Source organism: Cololabis saira, chromosome 3 (genome assembly GCF_033807715.1).
Source record: "Cololabis saira isolate AMF1-May2022 chromosome 3, fColSai1.1, whole genome shotgun sequence".
Taxonomy (NCBI): Eukaryota; Metazoa; Chordata; class Actinopteri; order Beloniformes; family Belonidae; genus Cololabis; species Cololabis saira.
In genome coordinates this window covers 44,424,650-44,444,477 of record NC_084589.1, presented here as the reverse complement: position 1 = coordinate 44,444,477, position 19,828 = coordinate 44,424,650, and the positions used below count along the sequence as shown (strand labels likewise).

Below are 19,828 nucleotides of genomic sequence, written 5' to 3'. Positions count from 1 at the left end.
GTTCTCCTACACAGACTAAATAAATAAATAAATACGGTACATAAAAGCTACAGAAAAAAACCAGAAACAAATGAAGAATCAGAAAGCGACACAGTGTGAACTTCAAGGAATCTCTGACGAGGAAATTTCACGTCCATCATTTACAATGATTGCACTTAAAGGGATGTTATGGTTTAAAAACACTTCTTATCCTCACTAATGGCTCCTGCTGTCAGTTGTTTGTGATGCAGCTCTGCTTTAGCTCAAAGATGGGGAGGGGGGGGATCTGACACTCAGAGGTGTCCAGCTGTTAAAGGTGCTAAGAGCTTGCATCTTCTTTTGCCATCTCACTCTCACACGCTCTTATTTCTTTCTTTTTTTTAAAGGTTACAGTGCCTGAAGATTTCACTCATCTTGCACATTTTTTTTTCCCTCAGCTGCTCTGTTGACCAGGAAAATACTCGTGCGCGGGCTGAATGTATCCGGGCTTTACGAAGAGTATTAGGCCAAGTAAGAGAAAAAAAATTTGAGAAAGGAAGATTTTTTTTATTGTGCACTTCGAGAAAAAAGTCTTAATGTCGAGAAAAAAGTGGAAATGACGAGATTAATGTTGAAATACAATTTCGAGAAAAAAGTCGAAATATCGTGAATAAAGTCGAAATTTCGCCTTTTTTCTCAACATTTCAAATTTATTCACGAAATTTTGACTTTTTTCTCGACATTTCGACTTTTTTCTCGAAATTGTACTTCAACATTAATCTCGACTTTTCGACTTTTTTCTCGACGTTTCAATTTTTTTCTCAACATTTCGACTTTTTTCTCAAAATTCTAAAAAAAATTTTTTTTTATTATTTTTTTTATTTTTTTTTTTTTAATTTTATTTTTCAAAATGAATCTTGACTTTTCGACTTTATTCTCAACATTTTGACTTTTTTCTAAAAATTTCGACTTTTTCTCGACATTTCGAATTTTTTTTTCAACATTTCGACTTTTTTCTCGAAATTCTACTTCAAAATTAATCTCGACTTTTCGACCTTTTTTCTCGATATTTCAATTTTTTTCTCAACATGTTGACTTTTTTCTCGAAATTCTACTTCAAAATGATTCTTGACTTTTCAACTTTTTTCTCAACATTTTGACTTTTTTCTCAAATTTCGACTTTTTTCTCAAAATTCTACTTCAACATTAATCTCGACTTTTCGACTTTTTTCTCAACATTTCGATTTTTTTCCCGACATTTCGACTTTTTTCTCGAAGTGCATAATGACAAAAAAAATCTTCCTCCTCTAAAATATTAGCCTATTATCTATTTTTCTCCTGCCGTGCCCTAATACTCTTCCGTAGGGCTTAGATGTGCCTTTTTTGCAGTTATTAAATCATGTCATCACCTAAGTGTCTGGCCTCATAAACAACCGCCGTCAGTATTTTTCTTACAGATATTTCATCTCTTCACCTTCACAGACTCACAGACTGCTATGCGGGAAAAATTAACTGTTAAATTAATCTGCATAAGGAAAAGCTTCCAGCGAGCGTGAACATTTCAAATTTATTCACGAAATTTTGACTTTTTTCTCGACATTTCGACTTTATACTTCAACATTAATCTCAACTTTTCGACTTTTTTCTCAACATTTTGACTTTTTTCTCAATATTTCGACTTTTTTCTCGATATTTCGACTTTTTTTCTCGACACTTCGACTTTTTTCTTAACATTGACTTTTTTCTCGAAATTCTACTTCAAATTTAATCTCGACTTTTCGACTTTTTTTTGCAACATTTTGACTTTTTTCTCAAAATTTCGACTTTTTTCTCGACATTTTGACTTTTTTCTCAATATTTCGACTTTTTCTCGACATTTCGACTTTTTTCTCGTCATTTCGACTTTTTTCTCAACATTGACTTTTTTCTCGAAATTCTACTTCAAAATTAATCTCGACTTTTTTCGCAACATTTTGACTTTTTTCTCAAAATTTCAACTTTTTTCTCGACATTTCGACTTTTTTCTCGTCATTTCGACTTTTTTTCTCAACATTGACTTTTTTCTCGAAATTCTACTTCAAAATGAATCTCAACTTTTTTCGCAACATTTTGACTTTTTTCTCAAAATTTCAACTTTTTTTCTCGACATTTCGACTTTTTTCTCAACATTTCGACTTTTTTCTCGAAATTCTACTTCAAAATTAATCTCGACTTTTCGACCTTTTTCTCGATATTTCAATTTTTTTCTCAACATGTTGACTTTTTTCTCGAAATTCTACTTCAAAATGTTTCTTGACTTTTCGACTTTTTTCTCAACATTTTGACTTTTTTCTCAAAATGTCGACTTTTTTCTCAAAATTCTACTTAACATTAATCTCGACTTTCGACTTTTTTCTCAACATTTCGATTTTTTTCCCGACATTTCGACTTTTTTCTCGAAGTGCATAATGACAAAAAAAATCTTCCTCTAAAATATTATCTATTTTTTCTCCTGCCGTGCCCTAATACTCTTCCGTAGGGCTTAGATGTGCCTTTTTTGCAGTTATTAAATCATGTCATCACCCAAGTGTCTGGCCTCATAAACAACCGCCGTCAGTATTTTTCTTACAGATATTTCATCTCTTCACCTTCACAGACTCACAGACTGCTATGCGGGAAAAATTAACTGTTAAATTAATCTGCATAAGGAAAAAGCTTCCAGCGAGCGTGAACATTTCAAATTTATTCACGAAATTTTGACTTTTTTCTCGACATTTCGACTTTATACTTCAACATTAATCTCAACTTTTCGACTTTTTTCTCAACATTTTGACTTTTTTCTCAATATTTCGACTTTTTTCTCGATATTTCGACTTTTTTTCTCGACACTTCGACTTTTTTCTTAACATTGACTTTTTTCTCGAAATTCTACTTCAAATTTAATCTCGACTTTTCGACTTTTTTTTGCAACATTTTGACTTTTTTCTCAAAATTTCGACTTTTTTCTCGACATTTTGACTTTTTTCTCAATATTTCGACTTTTTTCTCGACATTTCGACTTTTTCTCGTCATTTCGACTTTTTTCTCAACATTGACTTTTTTCTCGAATTCTACTTCAAAATTAATCTCGACTTTTTTCGCAACATTTTGACTTTTTTCTCAAAATTTCAACTTTTTTCTCGACATTTCGACTTTTTTCTCGTCATTTCGACTTTTTTCTCAACATTGACTTTTTTCTCGAAATTCTACTTCAAAATGAATCTCAACTTTTTTCGCAACATTTTGACTTTTTTCTCAAAATTTCAACTTTTTTCTCGACATTTCGACTTTTTTCTCAACATTTCGACTTTTTTCTCGAAATTCTACTTCAAAATTAATCTCGACTTTTCGACCTTTTTTCTCGATATTTCAATTTTTTTCTCAACATGTTGACTTTTTTTCTCGAAATTCTACTTCAAAATGATTCTTGACTTTTCGACTTTTTCTCAACATTTTGACTTTTTTTCTCAAAATTTCGACTTTTTCTCAAAATTCTACTTCAACATTAATCTCGACTTTTCGACTTTTTTCTCAACATTTCGATTTTTTTCCCGACATTTCGACTTTTTTCTCGAAATGCATAATGACAAAAAAAATCTTACTCCTCTAAAATATTAGCCTATTATCTATTTTTCTCCTGCCGTGCCCTAATACTCTTCCGTAGGGCTTAGATGTGCCTTTTTTTGCAGTTATTAAATCATGTCATCACCTAAGTGTCTGGCCTCATAAACAACCGCCGTCAGTATTTTTCTTACAGATATTTCATCTCTTCACCTTCACAGACTCACAGACTGCTATGCGGGAAAATTAACTGTTAAATTAATCTGCATGAGGAAAAGCTTCCAGCGAGCGTGAAGCAAGAGTGGATTCTGTATTAATGGGCGGTGTTAAATTTGCCTTCCAAAGAGCGTTATTAAAACATCTGTGGTTCTGGGTTTTGGAACGAGGCTCTCGTCGCTGCGACTGGTCCGACTGCCAGACCGGCGTGATGGATGGGCCGGTGACGGCCGAGCAGCCTGGACACTCGTCGCCCGCTCTAATTTCAGCACTGGACTCTGATATTGACAACTGCACATAAACAGATGGGAGAAATTTCTGGTATTAGTGAATTCTCTCCCCGTCTGCTCTGCCTTTGTAAACATTTGCCTTGTTGGTAACAGGAAGGAAATCAGACGACGGTCAAAACCAGGGAGAAAGAATATAAATGATACAGATGGAGGATGAAGATAGAAACCCATCAAAGGTTTCAGAGTTAAGACTGAAAGCTAAAGTACAGGCAGTACTGGAGTTGAGGGGATGAGGGGGGCTGGCATCAGCCCCTGAAATAAAAACGGTCCAAATCATCCCCCCCTGTAAAAACTGACATCCCTCCTTTCCATCCCTTATGTCATTTCATCAATGAATGTGGTTTTACTGCTATTTCAAGTGAAAATCTACTTGAAACAGGAGACATTTTTTGTTTTTTCCAGTGATGAGTCTTGTTTTAAGTGTTTTTTTGACTAAAAATGAGACAAATATTCTTAAGATTTTGAGTTTTTGAAGCTCAGACTTTTTTTCCTTTTTTAACATCTATGAAAAGACAATTTAAATACAAACATAACGGAATAAAGCTCAGGCATGTTGCTTTTTCTCCTTATTTTAAGTGAAAATCTACTGGTGAAAATTGTTGTTTTTTCCACAGTGATGAGTCTTGTTTTTAAGTTTAATGAGATTTTTTTTACTATAATGAGACATTTTAACTAGAAATAAGACAAATATTCTTGTAAGATTGTGAGCTTTTGCAGTGATCCATGTTACTTATCCTGTGAAGGACAGAGTCATATTGATAGTTCAGAAAAGGGTTGTTTTATTGTTGTGTTTTGATGTATTTGATGTAATCCCAGTGGATATTTAAAGCTTACAGAAGGCTGCATTTAACTGCTGCTATGTCATTCCTGCAGTATTTCTGCAGGTGTTTTGGTCAATGCTATTATTTGTAATATTATTATCTGTCCCCATATGATCAAATCCACCATCCCCCTGATTTTCTTTTACAACTCCAGTACTGGGTACAGGAGTTACAGAACAACCAATGGAAACCTGAATCACCCCCCAGCACACAGGAGGGTAAAAGCAGGTGACTCTGGTTATAATGACTGGTCTTAGTGTTAACCCTTGTACTGTCTTTGGTCAAAATGACCCAATTCTTCTACCCTTCTTTCCTCCTGCCATGCTCTCTCCTTCCTTCTTCCTTTCCTCTTTTCCTCCTTTTTTACCCTCCTTTACTCCTTTTTTCTTCCTACCTCCCTTTCGTCATTCGTTCCTTTCATTACCTTCTTTCTTTCCTTTATCCTTCTTTCCTTTTCTCCCTTCTTTCCTTCCTTTCTCCCTTCCTTCCATCTTTCCTTCTTTTCTCCTTTCTCCCTTCCTTCCATCTTTTCTCCCTTCTTTCCTCCCTTCCTGACTCCCTTTCCTACTTCCTTCCTTCCGTCCATCTTTTCTCCCTTCCTCACTCCCTTTACTTCCTTTCTTCTTTCCTTCTTTTCTCCTTTCTTCCTTATTTCCTCCTTCCATCTTTTCTCCCTTCCTTACTCCCTTTCCTACTTCCTTCCTACTTTTCTCCTTTCCTTCCATCTTTTCTCCCTTATTTCCTCCTTTCCATCTTTTTCTCCCTTCCTTACTCCCTTTCCTACTTCCTTCCTTCTTTCCTTCTTTTCTCCTTTCTTCCTTACTTCCTTCTTTCCTTCCTTCCATCTTTTCTCCCTATTTCCTCCTTTCCATCTTTTTCTCCTTCCTTACTCCCTTTCCTACTTCCTTCCTTCTTTCCTTCTTTTCTCCTTTCTCCCTTCCTTCCATCTTTTCTCCCTTCTTTCCTCCCTTCCTTACTCCCTTTCCTACTTCTTTCTTCTTTCCTTCTTTTCTCCTTTCTTCCTTCTTTCCTTCCTTCCATCTTTTCTCCCTTATTTCCTCCTTTCCATCTTTTCTCCCTTCCTTACTCCTTTCCTACTTCCTTCCTTCTTTCCTTCTTTTCTCCTTTCTTCCTTACTTCCCTCTTCCTTCATTCCTTCTTTTCTCCCTTCACCCTCCCTTGACCCAAAGACAGCACAAGGGTTAATAAACTGTTCATGTTCTGGTGGTTATGACACCCCCAGTAATGCTAAGCAACACCACTGATCTCACACACACTTACACAAACTCCTGCACATAAATCAAGTCTCTCCTTTATGGTCTCCACAAATCTTCTCTCACATTCCAGCTCCTGATCAATAATAACCATGCAGTTCCTTCTAACTGCCCATTTGCTCCCGGGCTCCGCTGCCAAACACTCCCCCCCAGAAACACGAATTACAAAGCTCCGTGCGCCTGTACAACACAGTAAATTGATTATCTGGTTGAGGAGAACATTGAATTTATTTTTACTTTATTGTGCGCTTACATGTCCAACACGTTCCCCGTGTTGATAATGGATTACGGCTGCGCAACAGATGGGTGCGACTGCACGAATCCCTCCGCCGCGTGAGGATTCAAGTATGCATGAGCTGCAACGCAGATGGACACTTAACGGATCGCTCCCATGTTTCAATTCCAAACCGTAAAGAAATGTTTCTTAGCCGTGAACATCAACGTTCAAAACAATATATGACAAACATCTGTCCACACTACCATCTTAAACCAAAACAAAAGATCAAACATTTATTATTAGATTCTGTGATGTTGATATTTTGCTATTGGAGAGAAAAAGTCATAATAATATAACATAACTACGGTGGCCGACAAGGGCCAAACGCACTGCAACGGCCTAATGCGTCTCATTTAAGGAAAACGGCTTCAAGTACAGAAACGATTCAAATTCACAAACTCAAAACAAGGTACAAAAAGAGGAACGTGGTGCAAATGAAAAAACGTGCTGCAAAAAAACAAAGACAAATGCAGCTTCATCAAACGCTGCAAATAGAGAAACAATGCAAAGTACAAAACGATATAAAACAAGAAACCATCTTCAAAGAAAAACGCTAAAAAAATTAAACATAGATGACAGATGGTTTGATAGAGAAGCAAAATGAACCGTCTCTGTAAATGGGAACGAACAACATTAAATAGAGGAGCCAGACTCCATTTACACCCATAATACAGCCTTGAATCTCCTCCCTGTATGATTAGGGCCCAAGCACTTACAGTGCGAAGGCCCTATGTATCTGTAAGGAGTTCTCGTTCTCGTTGTTTTTATTTTTCCCGACGAAATGAGGGCCTTTTTTCCCCCTAAACGTGCCCAAAAGTCCCCAATTTTGCACGCAAGCCAGGCCTGGCGAAAAATGTGATATTTAATGGTTTGCATTAATGGCGTGGCCTAACGGCTCAACAGCGCCCCCTAGAAACTTTGTGCCTCAAGCCCCACAATACGGTTTGACGTACATGCACGAAAATCGGTACACACCTCTATCATGTCGTAACTTAAAGAAAAGTCTCTTGGCGCCATGGCCGAAACCGAACAGGAAGTCGGCCATTTTGAATTAATCGTGTAATTTTGGCGCAATTTTATGCCATTTCTTCGGCCGTTAATGCGGCCCGAACCGTAACGTGCACCCAGGTGTGTTATACATCAAAATGTGCGTCTCCATCCTGCAACGACGCGTATTACTTTTCTCTTTCAAAAGCGTTACCGTGGCGACGCTAGACGCCAAAAAGCGCACCAACCCTTCATCTGATTGGTCCATATGTGATAGTTCCTACTTTCTGCCATAACTTTTGAGTGGTTTGACACAGAGTGGGTGGTGTCATCGGACTAGGTTTTGACTCCTTCACCTTAATTGGTGCAAATTAGCCCGCCCTTCTTCTGATTGGTCGATATTTCATAGTTCCTATTTTCCGCCTTATTTTTTGAATGGTTTGACATAAAGAGTCATGGGTGGTGTCATCAGACTTAGTTTTAAGTCCTTGATCTTTATGGGTGAAAATTGCATGCGCGAGGGCCCGTACATCGCTGCTTGCAGCTTTAATTTCCATTGGCCCCTTAATTAAGGTGGCCGAAACCAGGTAAACAACTGACATATAAGGACTCATAATACGCTAATACTGTAATGGCACTATTAAAAGCAAAGAAATGGAGTATTCTTCAACGGCCGAGACCATTGAAGAATCCAACCCAGTGGAGCTGCTTTTCAGTTACTGATGACAGAACTGGAGGAGGAAAGATCCACAAACGAGCAGCGACTGGAAGTGGCTGCTCTGAAGGCATGGCGAGCATCTCCAGGGGGGAAAGTCAGAATTTGATGTCCATGGGCTTCAGACTTCACGCAGTCACACTGCAACGGGTTTTTATCCAAGTTATGAATATTTATATTTACAATTATGCCATTTTGTACACAAACTTTTGAGCCCTTGAAAATGAAAGTACTCTGCTTAAAAAGGCTGCAATTCCTAAATGGCAAGAGCCATATTTTTGTGAAACCTCTTAAATTAAAGTAGAAAGTTTGTACTGTAATTACATTTGAAAGTTTTTTTCGATTTCATTGTGGTGTTGGAAAAATGCAAAGTCATTAGAATTAAAAAAAAAAATCGAATTTTTCAAATACATGTGGAGGTCCGGCAGCACGTTTGCAGCTTCATCAAACTCGGCATGACCATGATTGAAATTTGGTGAGAACCCAGTGAACATTATGACCTCAACTTGAAGGTTTTCTGTCTGCAGGATTGAGTCGAACTCTATCCTCCAGTCATTGTACTGAACACAGCCATACGTTTTGTTTGTGCCAGAAATCCTGACACTTAGTTCTGTAGATTAATATCCATACGTTTGTTGGGAGCTATAGCTAAATAACTGTATCTGTTGGCCAACTTAGAAGTTTATTTCAAATCCATTGTGTTGTTGTAAAAGGTGTTTTGGGAGAAATCTCAATTAGGTTCTAGGAGTGGTCGGCTGTACCAAAATGAATCACACACACACACACACCTCGCCTTTTGCTATAAGATATGAATACATTTATTAGCAAAAAGCAAGCATTTACATAGAAGACATCCACAAAACTGACCAGTTTGCTAGGATAATTTGCCAAGTATCCCCCGCAAATAGCAGAACACACAAAGCTACCAGTTTGCTAGGATAATTTGTCGAGTTATCCCAGCAAATGGCAGAGCCCACAAAATTACTCGTTTGCTAGGATAAAGTGTCAAGTTACCCCCGCAAATGGCTGAGCAATATTCCTCATACACAACTACACAGGTTTTTTAAGGCCCATCTTACCTCGACACAGGACTGGAGAGCCGGGGACAGTCCGGATAGAGTAAGCCAAGGAAAAAAAAAACGCGCCGGGCGTCCTGCACTGACCCACGGCAGACTCTGAATCCGAACTTCTGGCTACCGCGTCTTTATACCTCTCCCTCAACACCTTGCGGAGGAGGGGGGGAAAGGCCTATTCGCCCCCCCCCCCCGGTCCGCAAACTCTCAAAATAAGTTTCGGCTCACAGGGACCGAAATCCCGTGCGAACCAGACTCTTTCTCACAGAAATGATAAACAGCAGGTGCGTGGCCTGACTAAAAACTAAAGCTGTGTTTTGGGAATCTAGGGTATTTTCAGGACACAAAATTTATTTTTTCTCCCTTCAAAAAGGCAAAGTCATTAGAATCATGAAAAATCGAATTTTTCAAATATCTGGAGTTTTTCCATCCATCCATCCATTAAAGCAGCACAATGTAACTTTCAGCTTTTGTTGAGTTTGGCGGCTCCTTTGGACATAAGCAGTAGTGCTTTACCAGTAGTGTGGCAGGGTTCCTACCATGCTCCTCAAAGTTACATAGTGCCAGTGAAGGCGATACAGACCCCTCAGACCATGACAGAGGTTCATTAAACCTGTTGGAAGTTGATGTTCCATCACAATGACTCTGGAAATATTAGATTAAGCTGGAAAAGTTACGTAGTTCAAATGACCCAATTCTTCTTCCTTCTTTACTCCTGCTCTCTTTCTTTCTCCCTTCCTCTTTTCTTCCTTCCTTCTTCCTTCCTTCCGCTCTCTCCTTCCTTTTCCCTTCCTCTTTTCTTCCTTCCTTCCTTCCTTCCTTCCGCTCTCTCCTTCCTTCTCCCTTCCTCTTTTCTCCCTTTCTTCTTCATTCCTTCCTTCCTTCTTTACTCCCTTCTTCCCTTCCTTTTTTCTCCTTCCTTCCTTGTTTTCTCCCTTCCTTCCTTCCTTCTTTCCTTCCTTTTTTCTCCTTCCTTCCTTGTTTTCTCCCTTCCTTCCTTCCCTTCTTTCCTTCCTTCTTAACTCCCTTCTTCCCTCCCTTTCTCCCTTCCTTCCTTTTTTCTTCCTTTCTTCTTCCTTCCTTCCTTCCTTCCTTCTTCCTTCCTTCCTTTTTTCTCCCTTTCTTCTTTCCTTCCTTTCTTCTTCCTTCCTTCCTTTTTTCTCCCTTTCTTCTTCCTTCCTTCCTTTTTTCTTCCTTCCTCCCTTCCTCTTTTCTCCTTCCTTCCTTCCTCCTTCCCTCTTTTCTCCTTCCTTCCTTCCTTCCTCCCTTCCTCTTTTCTCCTTCCTTCCTTCCTTCCTTCTTCTTCTTCCTTCCTTTCTTCTTCTTCCTTCCTTCCTTTTTTCTTCCTTTCTCCTTCCTTCCTTCTTCCTTCCTCCCTTCCTCTTTTCTCCTTCCTTCCTTCCTCCCTTCCTCTTTTCTCCTTCCTTCCTTCCTTCCTCCCTTCCTCTTTTCTCCTTCCTCTTCTTCTCCTTCCTTCCTTTCTTCTTCCTTCCTTCCTTTTTTTCCTATTTTCTCCTTCCTTCCTTCCTTCCTTCTTTCTTCTTCTTCCTTCCTTCCTTTTTTCTTCCTTTCTCCTTCCTTCCTCCCTTCCTCTTTTCTCCTTCCTTCCTCTCTTCCTCTTTTCTCCTTCCTTTCTTCTCCTTCCTTCCTTCCTTCCTCCCTTCCTCTTTTCTCCTTCCTTTCTTCTTCTTCCTTCCTTCCTTTCTTCTTCCTTCTTTCCTCTTTTCTTCTTCTTCCTTCCTTCCTCCTTCCTCTTTTCTCCTTCCTTCCTTCCTTCTTCCTTCCTTCCTTTCTTCTTCCTTCCTTCCTCTTTTCTCCCTTTCTTCTTCTTCCTTCCTTCCTTCCTTCTCTTTTCTTCCTTTCTCCTTCCTTCCGTCCTTCTTCCTCTTTTCTCCTTCCTCCCTCCCTCCCTCCCTTCCTTCCTTCCTTCCTTCCTCTTTTTCTTCCTTCCTTCCTTCCTTCCTTCCTTCCTTCCTCCTTCCTTTCTCTTCCTTCCTCCCTTCCTCTTTTCTCCTTCCTTCCTCTCTTCCTCTTTTCTCCTTCCTTTCTTCTCCTTCCTTCCTTCCTTCCTCCCTTCCTCTTTTCTCCTTCCTTTCTTCTCCTTCCTTCCTTCTTCCTCCTTCTCTTTTCTCCTTCCTTTCTTCTTCTTCCTTCCTTCCTTTCTTCTTCCTTCCTTCCTTCCTTCTTCCTTCCTTCCTTTCTTCTTCTTCTTTCCTCTTTTCTTCTTCCTTCCTTCCTTCCTCCCTTCCTCTTTTCTCCTTCCTTCCTCTTTTCTCCTTCTTCTTCCTTCCTTCCTCTTTTCTCCCTTTCTTCTTCTTCCTTCCTTCCTTCCTTCCTCTTTTCTCCCTTTCTTCTTCTTCTTCCTTCCTTCCTTCTTTCTTCTTCCTTCCGTCCTTCCTTCCTCTTTTCTCCTCTCCCTCCCTCCCTTCTCCTTCCTTCCTTCCTTCCTTCCTTCCTTCCTTCCTTCCTTCCTTCCTTCCTTCCTTCCTTCCTTCCTTCCTTCCTTCCTTCCTTCCTTCCTTCCTTCCTTCCTTCCTTCCTTCCTTCCTTCCTTCCTTCTCCTTCCTTCCTTCCTTCCTTCCTTCCTTCCTTCCTTCCTTCCTTCCTTCCTTCCTTCCTTCCTTCCTTCCTTCCTTCTTCCTTCCTTCCTTCCTTCCTTCCTTCCTTCCTTCTTCCTTCCTTCCTTCCTTCCTTCCTTCCTTCCTTCCTTCCTTCCTTCCTTCCTTCCTTCCTTCCTTCCTGTCTTCCTTCCTTCCTTCCTTCCTTCCTTCCTTCCTTCCTTCCTTCCTTCCTTCCTTCCTTCCTTCCTTCCTTCTTCCTTCCTTCCTTCCTTCCTTCCTTCTTTCCTTCCTTCCTTCCTTCCTTCCTTCCTTCCTTCCTTCCTTCCTTCCTTCCTTCCTTCCGCTTTAACGCCTGCTTCTCCAATGTCAGGTCGCGGTGGCAGAAGCCAAAGCAGCGTGACCCCGGCCGCCCTCTCCCCGACCAGCTACTCTGAAGGAATACCAAGAGATTCCTCGGTCCGCCAATAAATGATAATCTCTCCAATGTGCCCCCCGGGTCTTCCCCAGGCCCTCCTTTGACATGCTTGAAACAGCTCTCAACTCAACTGGCTCCTCTATTCCCAGTCCCTCCCGGATGACTGAGCTCCTCACCCCTCCCTCTAATGGAGAGCCCAGTCACCCTGCACAGGAAACTCATTTCAGCTCCTAGTATCCACAATCTTATTCTCTCAGTCCACAATCCACAGCTCGTGACCACAGGTAAGGGGAGGACCGTAGATCGACTAACTGGTTAACAGAAAGCCTTGCCTTTTGGCCCCACTCTCCCTGCTCCATTCTTCCCTCACTCTTGACCCAGACCCAGAGATACTTGAACCTCCCTCCACTTGCAGTACCACTCTATTCCCCTACCTGGAGAGGGAACTCCAGCCTTTTCCAACTGGGAACCATGCTCTGAGATTTGGAGGTGCCGATTCTCATCCTCACCGTTTCACAGTCTGCTCCAAGGAAAGCTGGTCCAGCGTTCCAACAGCAGGGGTGAAGCCCACATTGTTCCGTCTGAATCTGAGGTTTGATCATCAGCATCCAGTACTCGAGTTGTAAAAGAAAATCAGGGGGAATGGTGGGATTTTATCATAGTGGGACAGATAATTTGAGCTGATTACAAATAATATAATATATTACAAATAATAGCAGTGACCAAAACAGCTGCAGAAATCCTGCAGGAATGACATAGCAGCAGTTAAATGCAGCCTTCTGTAAGCTTTAAATATCCACTGGGCTTACATCAAATACATCAAAATACAACAATAAAAAACACTTTTCTGAAAAATTCTTAACAAGAATATTCGTCTTATTTCTAGTTAAAATGTCTCATTTTAGTAAAAAAATATCATTACACTTAAAAAAAAGACCCATCACTGGAAAAAACAACAATTTTCACCTGTTTCAAGTAGATTTTCACTTAAAATAAGTAGAAAAATCTGCCAGTGGAACAAGATTTTTTTGCTTGTAATGAGAATATACATTTTTCTACTTATTTCAAGTGAAAATGTACTTGAAACAGGTGAAAATGGTCAAATAAGTTATTTTTCTGGTGTTATTTTTCCTGGTGATGAGTCTAAATGTTGAAATAGCAGTAAAACCACATTCATTGATGAAATGACATAAGGGATGGAAAGGAGGGATGTCAGTTTTACAGGGGGGTGATTTGGACCGTTTTTATTTCAGGAGGCGATGCCATCCCCCGTCATCTCCAGTACTGCCAACATCCCTGGAGAGGAGACTTTAGTGAGATCCCCCTGTAGTTGGAAAACGGAAAATCCCCAATCCTCATCTGTATTATTTGGGCCCAAAATTTTAAACCTAATTATTTTGAAAAATATGAAATGGTTAACTTTTTGTACAGTAGACATAGTATTGGAGTGTATCACTGTTCCCACTGGGTTGTAATATAGAATGGTGGAAATAAAATGAACAAATGTCAGTTAAATGGCACATTTGTTGCTCTTTGGTACAAAATCAAGTATTTTTCATGGTCATGCATGAAACAAATATCCCTGCATTGTGAAAGGAATCCGTTTGACGAGGGGCATCCCTATCAAAGCCAGCCACCTGTGGGCAGCCGTCCCTGGCTCCGTCACATCACCGCTGAGTTCCGTCCGTCTACAATGGACCATCAGCTGGACCTCGGTCACCGTGGGCCGACTGCTGCGCGATGCACAATGAGGGATCCCAGTGGGGACGCTCTCACAGGGATTAACACAAACGCCCCCGCTCAAAATGACACTCCATAAGTGAACAAAGCTGCACACATTTTCACAGCAACAACAACATGAATATGAATGACCCACTGGCCCAGACTGGAGCAGGCTGCTCCTTTCTGAGCCACATTCAAGCCTCAAAAGATGTCAACACAGACACAGAAAGGCAAACTGGGAAAAAAAACGAAATAATAATAATACCAACACTGCGGGACAAAAATCAACAATACGTAGTAGGAAGCTCCCTGTTTAGTAAACAAACCTGTACACAGCAGCGTGGCTTAAACCAGTGGAATCTGCATTAACCCTTGTAATGTCTTTGGGTCAAGGAAGGAGGAAGGGAAGAAGGAAGGAAAGAAGGAAGGAAGGGAGAAAAGAAGGAAGGAAGGGAGGAAAGAAGGGAGAAAAGAAGGAAGGAATGGAGAAAAGAAGGAAGGAAGGAAAGAAAGAAGGGAGAAAAGAAGGAAGGAAGGGAGAAAAGAAGGAAGGAATGGAGAAAAGAAGGGAGGAAGGAAGGAAGGAAGGAAGGAAGGAAGGAAGGAAGGAAGGAAGGAAGGAAGGAAGGAAGGAAGGAAGGAAGGAAGGAAGGAAAGAAGGAAGGAAGGAAAGAAGGGAGGAAGGAAGGAAGGAAGGATGGAAGGTAAAAAAGAAGGAAGGAAGGGAGGAAGGGAGAAAAGAAAGGAGGAAGGAAGGAAGGAAGGAAGGAAGGAAGGAAGGGAGAAAAGAAAGGAGGAAGGAAGGAAGGAAGGAAGGAAGGAAGGAAGGAAGGAAGGAAGGGAGGAAAGAAGGAAGGAAGGAAGGGAGAAAAGAAATAAGGAAGGGAGAAAAGAAGGAAGGAAGGAAACAAGGGAGGAAAGAAGGAAGGAAGGAAAGAAGGGAGGAAAGAAGGAAGGAATGGAGAAAAGAAGGAAGGAAGGAAAGAAAGAAGGGAGAAAAGAAGGAAGGAAGGGAAAAAAGAAGGAAGGAATGGAGAAAAGAAGGGAGGAAAGAAGGAAGGAAGGGAGAAAAGAAGGGAGGAAAGAAGGAAGGAAGGGATGAAAGAAGGAAGGAAGGGAGAAAAGAAGGAAGGAGGGGAGAAAAGAAGGAAGGAAGGAAGGAAGGAAGGAAGGAAGGGAGGAAAGAAGGAAGGAAGGGAGAAAAGAAGGAAGGAGGGGAGAAAAGAAGGAAGGAAACAAGGGAGGAAAGAAGGAAGGAAGGGGAAAAAGGAAGGAATGGATAAAAGAAGGAAGGAAGGAAAGAAGTGAGGAAATAAGGAAGGAAGGGAAACAAGAAGGAAGGGAGGGAGAAAAGAAGGAACGAAGGAAAGGAGGGAGGAAATAAGGGAAGAAGGGCGAAAAGAAGGAAGGGAAAAAAGAAGGATGGAAGAGAAAAAAGACGGAAGGAAGGGAGGAAAGAAGGAAGGGAGGAAAGAAGGAAGGAAGGGAGAAAAGAGGAAGAGAAGAAGGAAGGAGAGAGCAGGAAATAAGGATCGGAGAATTAGATCATTTTGACCCAAAGACAGTACAAGGGTTAAATGTCCTTGTTTTGACCTAAAAGCAGTGGTGCTATATACTGTACAAACATTTAATATATATCACATCCTTGGTGCGAAATGGGAAAATTGGAATCCAATAGTGTGTGAGTTTTTGGTTTCTTGTGCTGTTTACTCATTATCGGCCCAACGCTTGCCCCCTTCTGGCTCGTTTTCACATGCACATTCTCAGCTTGAGCTCAAACTTTGCAATTAATTGGGACGACTTGTCTCGGACTTGTGGCAACAGCTTGGCAAGAGGGTGGATATTATAGAGGGGTGGAATCTATGGCAGGAAGATCGTCCTATAATCCAATTCAGTGGAAGCCATTTGAATAATTGATGCGGGGACATAAATCGGTCCATTCCAGATGTCCCCTGCTCCCTTAATCAATACTGATTCCCTTAATCAATGGTTGGCTGCATCGCCCGTGGCTTTGGCTGTCCTCCTCCGACATCGCAACGCTGCAGCCAGAGCATCACGCAGTCCAAGTCACAGGTGGTTTGGCTGCAAAGTGGCTGTTTGCAGTGTTAGACTCGGGATAATTGAGGCGCTCACCTGGTGGGGCTGGTGTTGAGAGGAGGGATCTAACTTCCACTGGGAAATGACCAGTACTCGAGTTGTAAAAAAAAATCAGGGGGGATGGTGGATTTTATCATATGGGGACAGATAATTTGTGCTGATTACAAATAATATAATATATTACAAATAATAGCACTGACCAAAACACCTGCAGAAATACTGCAGGAATGACATAGCATCAATTAAATGCAGCCTTCTGTAAGCTTTAAATATCCACTGGGCTTACATCAAATACATCAAAACACAACAATAAAAAACACTTTTCTGAACTTATCAATATGACTCTGTAAAATGGATCACTGCAAAAACTCAAAATCTTAACAAGAATATTTGTCTTATTTCTAGTTAAAATGTCTCATTTTAGTAAAAAAATCTCATCACTGGAAGAAAAAAAAAATTCACCTGTTTCAAGTAGATTTTCACTTGAATTAAGTAGAAAAATCTGCCAGTGGAACAAGATTGTTTTGCTTGTAATGAGAAGATAAATCTTGTCCCACTGGCAGATTTTTCTACTTTTTTCAAGCGAAAATTTACTTAAAACAGGTGAAAATTGTCAAATAAGTTATTTTTCTGGTGATGACTCCAAATGTTGAAATAGCAGTAAAACCACATTCATTGATGAAATGACATAAGGGATGGAAAGTGGATGGCAGTTTTACAGGGGGGATGATTTGGACCGTTTTTATTTCAGGGGGGGATGCCATCCCCCCTTATCCCCCCCCCAACTCCAGTACTGGAAATGACTAACTGATTCCGACTCTGAGTTGCATGAGAAAAAAAAAAGATTTTAATTTTGTGGACTTGATTAATGAGATGGCAGAAGAATATGAAGGAATGGTAGGTGGGGCGCTGGCTGAGGAGAGAGTGTTGAAGGGCATGAAGAGAGGGAAATGTGTTTACCTGAACCTGCTCATTTCCATACTAATGATCCGTAAGTGTAAAGGCAGACAAATATGGAGAATACGCACACATGCACGCGGAGGCAGATAACCGTGGGCAGAAGGAGCAGCGTGCCCCTATGCCAGGACAGAGTCGAGGCGTAGCGGCATGTGACAGCTGGGTGGCACAGCTGGAGGAGACAGATAACCCTCCGTCTGTACGAGCTGACAAAACAGCCCTCCTCGGAAGACTGAGCACAACTTCACCTCTCTCTGTGCTCACTTTCTCTCTTTCTCCTTCTGTACCTGTTGCTCGTGGTGTCCCTCGAAACACCTCTCTTTCAAACCATCTCTCATTTCATTCTTTTACAATCCATGTCCCAATTCATCCCTCAAGCTTTCAACCTCCTCTTCATACTCGTCTTTTCCCCCCTGAATGCCGCCTGCAGCTGACAGGACGGCGTCAGCACCTGGCCGCCGTCCTGTGGCTGTCAGCAGGATTTTGCAGCGATTCATCAACGTCCTCTCTTTTTGGCCCAAAACACAATTGAGTGGGTCGAAAACACGAGAGATGAATTTGTATGTAAAAGCGGAGACGTCAACAGGTTGCTGCTGCACAGTCGGAGGGATCGGAGATCACCTAGGACCAACCTTACACTTTCAGACATGTCCTCTATGCACTGACAGTCCATATTTGTTGAATCATTCAAAAACATACTGCACTGTAGAATGGGAATCGTTCTTTTACACTTTTCCAAGATTATTTCACACATTTGTTAATGGAGTAGAGGTTCTCTGGCCATCTTTAAACCTTTAAAGGTATTGTGACATGAAAAACACATTTTTCTTGATTTTTTGTGTTTTGTTGGGTGCCTTGACATCAATTACACCCAAAAAACAACAAACTTTTAACATTCAGTGTATTGTGTGCTTTCTGGGATTTTCCGCATAACTGTGCAAAAACGGCGCACCTGGTTTGGTGGCGGGCCGTGACGTCAGGGCCTGCTAAATCACCGCCCCCTCCACCCAGCTCCCTGCCTCCTCTCCTCTCCAGTGCACCATAAAGGCTGATTTATGGTTCCGCGTTACACCGACGCAGAGCCTACGGCGTAGGGTTACGCGGCGACGCGCTCGGCTGTTTAGAGCCTCTTTTGTTCTAATCACCGGAGGAAAACTGCTAAGAAGACCCGCGGCCACTGACTGGACTTAAGACAAGGGGACAGTGCTGCTTGCATGCCTTTATTTTTATGATTGTTTGCTGTGGTTCTCCCTTCGCCTGTCGCTTAACTCTCCGACGCCGCTGTGAGCGTATGGCTGGGCTGCAGGAGGTTGGGAGGAGGAGCGGCGCAATGATTGACAGGAAAGGGGGGAAAGGAAGCGTTTTTCACGGGGCAAAAAAACACTGTAATAAAAAGCCAGGAATAGAGTACTAGAGTGAAGTTTTTCTTGTTACACTCTTTTAGACACATTTGAGGGATGTTGGCCAAGACTTTTAATAGTGTTAAAAGCATGTTAAAAATGATGTCACAATACCTTTAAGAAACAGTATTTCATGGATACGGCATATCATCATTGCACTGACCATATTTATTAGTGCCACGGCTGCGCCAAGAAGCATGCCTCCTCCATAGCTATGCCATAGCAATGGAGGAGGAGTGCCTCGTGTGCAGCCAGAGGCACTATTGTTATCCTGCGTGTTTATTTTTCATTTTCCGGCCAGATTTCGGTTCGCTACTCCTCCTACAGATTTCGCAAGACCCAGGCGAATCTCATATTAAAACGTGCGGCTCGATCGGTAATAGTGTGCTATGACTTTTGGTGTTGAAATTCCCATTTTTCCCCAAAGTTATTCCCAAAAAACAGGCCAAAAAACCCCATTCAAAGCGATGGGAAAAAGTCCTAAAAAAAGCCAAAATTTACCTTTTTTCTGAGTCACCTAACTTTCTCATACTTGCATGTAGAAATGTCATTCAAACTTCAAAACGGAGGAAAACTTCTCTTCTCTCTCCAAACCGTTTTTTCCTAAGATGTACACTTTTCAAGATATGAGCACTCAAGCGAGGACTGGAAATCACTTTTTTGTCAAATCTAGAGTGTGCGTGTCATATGCTAGAGTGCAAGAGACGGTAAAAGAATAACCTTAATTTTTATTTGTACCTCGAGCTCACGGCCAAACAATAAAAGCTAGACAAATAATTTTTGGTCAGAATGTAGACATAGGTGTTGGGATTCATAAAATGTGACTTTGACAGGCGGGGTATGCACAAAATTTAAACGGGAGGGGCTAAAGTGCCACCAATTCCTGCCTCGGTCCCCATTCGCTAATCTCACTCTGTCTTCGCACTGAGCCTACTCAGACATTTTAAGGAATATCTGAATAACATTAAGATTGTCAGAATCTGCCGGGTTCTGTGTCTCTCACGATGTTTTTGTTTTTCTGCTAGGAGCTACGGTTTTCTCACAAATCAGAGTTATTTCAGACCTTGTCAGAAGGCAAAATCTGGGTTTTTCTCACAGCCAAACCGGAAGGTTCTGAAGAGAGGTTCTTGTTGCCGGGGCAACCAGAGGTCAGCTGCTGACTCATTCAGCCAGGACTAGTCACATGACTGAGTCAGTATAGACTTCATATGCTTTAACCTGGAAAATGGAGAAATGAGACCCCTGACCTTTTGACCTTAGACAATCTGCAGTCCTGCTGGGAACCGGTTCTTGGTATATATATATATATATATATATATATATATATATATATATATATATATATATATATATATATATATATATATATATATATATATATATATTAAATAACCCCCTTACACACACACACACACATACAGTAATTAACCCAGAGTAAATGCTATAACTTCTGAATGGTTTGACATAAAGACTTGTGGGTGGTGTC

At 41.0% G+C, this 19,828-nt stretch overlaps 2 protein-coding genes across 2 annotated transcripts in view; one reads left to right on the top strand and one right to left on the bottom strand.

Annotated features, from left to right (window-relative positions):
* The window catches only part of LOC133440368 (zinc finger protein 37-like), an 801,383-nt gene that overhangs the window by 257,938 nt on the left and 523,617 nt on the right, over nucleotides 1–19,828 (top strand). The gene's annotated exons all lie outside the window — the stretch shown is intronic.
* Nucleotides 1–19,828, bottom strand: part of LOC133440347 (zinc finger protein OZF-like) — an 83,838-nt gene that overhangs the window by 25,489 nt on the left and 38,521 nt on the right. The gene's annotated exons all lie outside the window — the stretch shown is intronic.